The 7,544-nt window shown below is 62.7% G+C and overlaps 1 protein-coding gene across 5 annotated transcripts in view; it reads left to right on the top strand.

Annotated features, from left to right (window-relative positions):
- Positions 1-1,090: 1,090 nt before the first annotated feature.
- Positions 1,091-7,544, top strand: part of ADCYAP1R1 (ADCYAP receptor type I) — a 48,762-nt gene continuing 42,308 nt past the window's right edge. For 3 of the 5 annotated variants that reach the window (XM_045828287.1, XM_045828285.1, XM_045828286.1), the window contains exon 1: positions 1,093-1,356. The gene's annotated coding sequence lies outside the window, so the exon portion shown is untranslated. Of the gene's footprint in view, positions 1,357-7,544 lie in introns of all 5 variants that reach the window. The other 2 variants (XM_045828283.1, XM_045828288.1) reach the window with 2 other exon arrangements.

The following is a 7,544-nucleotide window of genomic DNA, read 5'->3' as shown; positions in this document are numbered from 1 at the left end:
CGGCTGCGGAAAGGTGAGCGGGTGTGGAGGGTCAGCTCCTGGGATGCTGACCGTGGGACTGTGGCCAGATGCTGAGAGCAGGGGCGGCAGGTTGGGGTGAGCAGAGGGTGAATACTTGGCCTGGGAGTGGGTTCTCAGTTAGAGTTGGCTCCGCCACCGACTGGCTACATGACCTTGACTCGTTTAGTTCTCCTTATGAAGCCTCAGTTTACCCATCTGTATAATAGGAGGAGGTTCAGTGGGATCACAATAACAGTGGCGATAGTAATTCAATCTTCACTGAATAGATAAAGTCAGTGAAAACCTACTGTGGGGTACGTCACGACGCACCAGGAAGCAGAGGCGCAGAGAGAGTCACCTGCCCAAGCTCTCAGAGCTGGCCCTGGTGCTGGGGACTGGAGCAGGCGGTTTGACTCCTGTCTGAGCAGTATCATTTGAGGTTGCTGTAGGTCCGTCCCCCCTTCCCGTATGCCCCCGCCCCTTTTCTGAACACAGAAGCATTCTCCGGGAGGTCACACTTGAAAACATTCAGCCGGGCACCCCAAAGCCAGTTGATCTTTCCAGGCCAGGGCTGTGGGGGCACAGAAACCATGAGAGTCGAGGGCTTGTCAAGTTAAGGAAGGCTTCGTGGAGGAGGAAGACAGGCTCTAGTGGACTCAGAATCCTGAGGATGTGGGAGGGAGAAAGATCAGGGCTTTCTCGCTCTGGGTATCTCGGGGAGGGTGGGAAGGAGAGCAGTGAGCCCCCGGAAGCCCAGCGACGAAGGGGGAGTGGTCGCCCCCGCATCCTCGGCTAGTGGGTCGGCGCCGCAGCTCTGGCTGGTGTCCACCGTCCACCTCTAAGCGAGGGGAAAGCGGCGGGCGGGGTCCCGCTCCCCCTCCTACTACGGCCTGGGCCTAACCCCTCCCCCAGGCGCTCATTGGCCCGCACCCCAGCCCCCAGCCTGCGAAGTGCGCAGAGGGGGGGCGGGGAGGGGGTGGTCGGTCGCCTCCCTCCCGCCCAGAGCCTGGCTTCGCCGCGGAGGCGGCGCCTCTCCCGCAGGGCAGACTCCGCTGGGCGGGCGTGGGGCGCCGCGCTCCGGCCCCGGGCGGTGACTGACAGCAGCGGCTTTAGGCGAGCGCGGTCCCCGCGTGCGCACACGCACACGCACGCGCCACCGGCAGGGACCCACGGCCACGGGCCGCTGGCTGACACACAGACGCGGAGACCCGGGATCGGCACTCGCTCCTCAGGGCACACGCTCCGCATCCCCGGGCGACGCGGGACGCGGACTGGCAGCTGCGCGCCCTCCCTGCGGAGTCTGCCCCGGGCCGAGTCGCAGCACGCAGCCCGGTGGCGAGGCCCCGCGGAGATCAGGTAAGGGTCACCCGGCTGCCCCTGCCCCGCCGTGCTGACCGCCCTCCCCACACCCCAGAGGCTTCGCCCCTTGGACACTGCGGACCTCCTCTTCCAGCTCGATCGTCCCCGCAAGCCGCGTTCTCCGCCGTCAGAGAGCGGGCCGGGGCAGCGCGGGGCCAAGCTCCGGAATCCGAAATGAAGCCCGCTCCCATCGCCGCTCCCTTCCTGCGCGGCAATCCGATACCCTCGCCCCACAAATGTCCCGGGGGCTTCCGGGGTAGGTCGGCTAGCGACCTCGAGCCCTTTCTGGGGCCAGAAGGGAGGACCAGGGTCTGGGAGCGCACTGCGGCCAGGGAGACCCAAAGCGACCCGTGAGGACCTGTCTCTACTCCCAAGACACATGGAGGCGCCTCCTGGATGGGGCAGGGGACGCTGGAGGGCCCCTGGGTGCTGGATACTGCAGGCCTCGGGAGGTTTGAGGGGTGAGCAAGCAATGTGTTCGTTCCGGAGGAGATGGGCATCAGAGAATGCCCCCTTATGGTGACACATTGGGGATTGTTCCAAGGAGCATGGTCTCTCGGTTTCCCGCAGCGGGAAGGGGCTGGGGTAGGGATGGCTTGGGTGGTCCTGCGAGGAAACGCCCTCCAGGGGCCTGTGGGAGAAAGGCACCTGCCTCAGAGACCGAAGGGGCCTGCCTGCGGGAGACCCCTGCCTCTTGCCCTAAAGGCACAGGTTTCTGTGGCAGCCGACCGAGGAGGGGACCACATCTGGGGGTGAGGGGGTGAATGTTGGGCATCAGAGGGGGCCAGGATGCCAATGGCTGGAGCTAGGTGGTCAGAGGGGAGCCCAGCCAGAAGCTGACTGTATTTCACACGGAGTTGGGGAGCGGAGCCTCACCCCTGCAAGGAGCTCCGGACCCCCCCCCCCACCGTTGGAAGATGCTGGGGGAGGGCTGTGGAGCCCCGCAGACGGTGTGTGTGCCTGTAGTGCAAGTGCGTCAGTGCCTCTTTCTCTACCTCCCCCAGCCTCACAGTGTCCCACAGAGCCACCCCCTCTTAACCCCACCCCCTAAAACAGCAGGCAGCTTTTGTTGTGAGCAGCCCTGTGTGTGTGTGTGTGTGTGTGTGTGTGTGTGGTGGGGTGGGGTGGGGGTGGTGGTGACGTGGGATGGAGGCTGCTACGCACAGTCTGCGGAGGGCCACTTGCCTTGGTGCTGCTGGTGGGCAGGGGAAGATGGGCCTCCTGAAGGTCAGGCTGGAGGGTCTGTGGGCTCCAGAAGGGGATGAAACCCTGATTGAGCTTTGGGGGGTGGGTATCAGCAGCATCCCGCTTTCCCCAGGAGGTCCCATTCTGAGTTTGCAAAGGTGCCGGGCACAGGTGGGGTCAGTGAGGCTGGAAGAGCCCACTGTCACAAAGTGAACCCAGCTCCTGCTCCCCACTGACCTTGGGGAGGGCAAGCAGAGGCACCAGTCTGGACACCAGCCGAAATCTGAACGTACACATTAGGGACAGAGCAAGCTGGGCAGGCCCTGGGCCAGCCCTTCCACCCAATCCATCAACAAGTGTGTGTGGGGTGCCCCGGGAGGTGGCCCGTCTCTCCCTCCCCCCGGTTCATCTGCGGCGGTGCGGCTGGGACACGACCTGGGAGTCTGTGTGCCCCTGCTCACGGTGAGGGGGGGCGTGTGTGGGAGCCCCTCAAAGGGCCTTTTTTCTGCACTCTAAGGGCTCATCAGGCCCCAGGTACCAGCAAGGCCCTGTTTTGTGTGCGGTTCAGGCTGGCAGGGGGTTGATTAGAGAAAGCTTCAGAACCCACTTTTTTCCTCCCGCAGCCGCAGTTCTGCCGTGCTCCTGCTTTGGGACACTCTCTCAATTGGTGTTGAATAAACAAACACGCGGCAAATGGGTATTTACAATCGGCACATGCAACTCCGAGGCTAGGAGAGACAAGTGATGAGGCCGCAAGGTGGCTTTCTTCCTGGGCACGCGGCTTCCGGTCTCTGGCCTCCCAGGGAGGGAGATCTCAGGGACCCGGGGCTGGCACCGATGAAGTAGAGGGCAGGCACCTTGTGCTGTGTGTGCCGGGGGCCGAGTCGAAGGGTGCCCAGCACCGGGCCAAGGCTTGGCTGAGCTCAGGCCCAGGAAGGTCTTGCTGTCCTGCAGACCACGCAGAGGGAAGCCTGCCCTGGTGGCAGTGGGTTCCTTGTCAGGGACGTGTGTGATCTGAAGTCCGATGCCCCAGACCGGTTTGCCTGGCGGGCAGGGGCGGGGGAGAAGGATGGTGCCGTGGGAGGCCCGGGGCCCCGGGAAGCCTCCGCCACCCCTGACCAGAGCCGTCTGAGTCCAGGGTCTGAACGGCTGGGCCTAGTGGGCCAGCGGCCGGGCAACACGCGGACAGCTCCTCGGCTGCGACGAGTTTGTATTGAGCCCTGCGTGTCGTCAGAGGCACATGGTGACAGCCACCCCCATGGTGACACACAAAGAGGGAGTGACACACCGCCGGGGAGGCATCTGGGCTTCCTGTGACACCTGCCAGAGAGCTGGGGCAAACCGTGCGGCAGCAGAAAGACCCACAGACACTGGGACACACGTCCTCACACAGATCTGGGACTCAGATGTTTGTCCCGGGAAAGTCACCGGAGTCCTCCTTAATGAACCGTTGAATCGAGTGCGGGAAGTTCGTGTGCGCGGCCTGGGACCGGGGCAAGGGCTGGCGGGCGCTCTGCAGAGGGCCCGATCGGCAGTGCTTGAGGCGCTGCTGACCGACCACACACGGTTGCAGCTACTCCGTTCTGCCACCGCCGCCGCCGCGTGAAAGCAACCGCAGATGACGGGGAGACGAGCAGGCACAACTGTGTGCTGATGAGCTTTATTTATGGATGCCGAGACTTGGATTTCACACAGTTTTCATGTGTCATGAAAGAGGAGTCTTTCATTTTTTTTTCCCCTGGCCATTTAGAAATGAAAAAAATCCATTCTTGGCTCACTGGCTGTCCAAAAATAGGTGATAGGCTGGACCCGATGGGCCGGAGCCATTTGCCAAGACCTGGGCTGGAAGGTGAGGGGTGGATTGAGAGGCTGAAGAGTGGAGGGGCGGGGTGCTAAGAGCTCGGGCTGCCCCCGGGGCGGGGGTGCCATCCTCTACTCTGCCTGCGGCCCCGCGTGCCCCTCTGTTTGATGGGTCAGTGCCAGGCCCCCCCCGACAGGCCTTTGTTCTGTCCATGTGACACATCTCTCACTCGAAGGACACCTGGAGACCACACTCATGACCGAAAACAAAACCACATCACATTGCTTGAATGCACTGGAGCCTCCTTTTCCATTCACCCTCTGTGTCCAGGTCTGTGCCCACCGCCACCAGGGGAGACCTAGACACACCCCTTGTTTCCAGAGGAGACTGAAACTCACAATGAGCAGGGTGAGACCTTCAACGTCCCCAGCAGGAGTGAGGGACTTCTCTGTAGGACTGGTGGTTTGTAGAAGAGGGTGATGTCAGTGGAGGCGGGTACAGCCAAGGTGGGCTTCCCGGAGGTGGTGGTAGGAGGCTGGGTTGGCTTTAAGAACTACTGGGACACCCCCATTTCAGCTCCATGCCTTGCCCTAACTGTTCTCACCTTTCCTGCCTGCCTCCTTTGTGGATACCTCCACATTTCCCAGCTTCTAATGTAAGGCTGTTTGCTGAGCTGGGTCCTGCCGCGAGCTTCTTTCTATCCTTTCTGTCACCTCCTGCCATTTCCGTCCTGCCTTTTCCTTGGGGGCAGGATGGAGAGACTTTCCTCCCCTCTTCTCCCGTGTCTCTGGGTCCCACCTCTGCCTTCCCATTCCAGCTGCCCTTCCTCCCCGGGCTCCCGTTGCCGCCCTGAATCCAGAAAACGGCCTCAGCGTGGGTTCTGCCTGCACGTTGCTCTCCCCCTGAGCTCCCCAGCCTTCCGAGGAATATTCCCTAAACGGGGAGCTTGCCCCCTTCCTCCGCTGCTTCAAACCCTCCCTGCTGGAGTGGAGCGAGGCTGGGGTGGCCCTGGCACTGGTGGTCTTCCGCCCTCTGGTCCCTCCCGCCCCTGATAGCTCACCGTGCCCCTCCACACCCCCAAGTCACCGTTCCAAACCCATCCACCAAGCACTCAACAGTGTTCTGCCCCCAGAGCCCCCCGCAAGCTCCCCGAGACGTGCCCTGCCTGCCCCCGGTGCTGGGGCCATGCAGCTGGCCCTCCCTTGCAGAGCTGCCCCCCCCCCCCCCCAAGCCAGGCAGCGCGCAGTGAGCAGCAGCAAAGGAGCCCCTGCCCCAGGCGGGCATCTGGCTTCCTGCTCCCTCCCTCTCGCCCCTCCCTCTGCACCTTCTTCATCTGCCTGCCCTCACATCCCTCCCCACCTCCCTCCTTCCCCTCCTTTTCATTCATCTCCTGCCACCTCCTCCCCCCCCTTCCCTCTTCTTCTCTTTCGCCTGGTCCCCAGGGGGGCTCTCCCTGGCAGAGGCCACCCAGGACCTCTCAGAGCGGGGGACAGGCTCGTCAACACGACCTCAGGAAAGGACCTGGACCCTTACCCGTGGGCTGCGCCTGGTCCTTCCCTGCCCGAGCCCGGCTCCCCCACGTCAGATGCAGGACTTGGGTGAGGTCACGTCCGGGGTCCCTTCCAGGCACCTGGCTTCTGTCACCTGCGGCGGGACACAGGACCCCGGTGGCCGTGCTCTGAAAGGGGAAGGTGGGAACACTAAAGAGGAGTATCCGTGTTGACGGTGAACTCCGTGACTGCGAAGATGCCCCTCACCCCGGGGGGTGGGCTCTGCCCTCTCTCAGCCCTGACCTTTTGGAGGAGGAAAGAGGTTCTGGAGGGGCCCCCCGTCCTCCCCAGAGGCAAGTGCAGTGCCCTGCCTTTGAGGGGGACGTGGGCAGTGTTGCATCGTGCAGCTGCACCCCTGGCTCCCCGCACTGGGAGGGAGGGGAGGAACTGGGGGGACTGGCCTGCCCGGTTTTCTTACTAGAGGGAGTGCGTGGAGAGTGAGGGCGGCCAGGAGGCACTCCTCCTGGGTCCTCGCCCGCCTGGTGTCCGGCTCGGCCCTGCCTGGTGACAGGGAGGGATGCTGAACAGCCAGAGGCGTCCCGGCGGAGGTAGCCCAGACGGCCCCAGTGCCGTGGGAGCCGGAGAGGGACCCAGGGCTGTGTGTCCCAGGGAAAAGGGAAGGTGAGATGCTGCCTTCCCACTGTGGGCGCTTCTGTGAGGCAAAGGGTGGCCTGGAAAAAGTTCCGGTGGGAAGATATTGGAGCTTTCACCTGGTGGGGGGGTCTAGGGGGTGCTGGGCCAGCCCCTAGAGAGGGGTGAACGCCCCATTTGAGGGGCCAGGCCATCTTCCTCGGGGCTGCTGTGTAGCAAGGGTCCTGCAGGGTGTGGGGCAGTGCAGGGATGTCTGGAGGGTCTCGGAGTCCCCGGAGCCCGGTGAGTCACTGCTGGCTCTGCTATGCTGATGAGTGATGCTGTCTTCCTGCGTGCCTGCCCAGTGGCTCATGGGGCAGGGGCAGTGTGGGGGGGGGGTGACACTTGGCTGCTCCTGTCAGCTCCCCATCCTGATTTGTCACTGGGCTGATGGGGCCTGAGGAGGACCGGCCTCCCTGAATCTGGAGTGGGGGAGGCAGACTCCCCTCCAGCTCAGGTATCAGTACACTTCAATGCCTGCCGGGCAGGGGCCCACGACCCTCCCCTGTGTGACCTTGGGAAGGGTTGTCCCCTCTCCAGTCTCGGCTTCCCCACAGGTAACTCAGCACCACAGGGATGTGGTCTTTAAAGTCCGTTTCAGGACTCAGAGTCCGAGTTTCCAGTGACATCTTTCTAAGGAGCATTCTCCAGACAGAGAAGCTACAGCGGAAGGCCTGAGCAGTCTCCCAGCGGAGGAGAGGGGTCACTGATGGGGTGTCGGTGGGTTCTGAGCTGAGCTTCCTTTCAGCAGTAACAGAGGCCAGCAGGAACGTAGGGAAGGAGGGCATGAGCTTTGGCGCCAGACGTTTCGAGTTCACTTCCCAGCTCTACCACGTATTTGCTGTGTGAACCTGGGGAAGTGGCTTAGCCTCTCTGTGCCGCAGTCACCTCAGCTGTAGAGTGAGGATGGTGCTAGTAACGACTTCATAGCGCTGGGCAGGTGAAACCAGTTAATGCATATTTATTGCTTGGACGTGTGCCTGACACATACTGAGTGTTTAATAAATGTTAGTCATTAG

The sequence above is a fragment of the Phyllostomus hastatus genome, unplaced genomic scaffold (assembly GCF_019186645.2).
Source record: "Phyllostomus hastatus isolate PE091 unplaced genomic scaffold, TTU_PhHast_1.1 phas_scaffold_78, whole genome shotgun sequence".
Classification (NCBI taxonomy): domain Eukaryota; kingdom Metazoa; phylum Chordata; class Mammalia; order Chiroptera; family Phyllostomidae; genus Phyllostomus; species Phyllostomus hastatus.
Note: the sequence above shows the minus strand (reverse complement) of the source record. Positions and strands in the feature narration are given on the sequence as shown.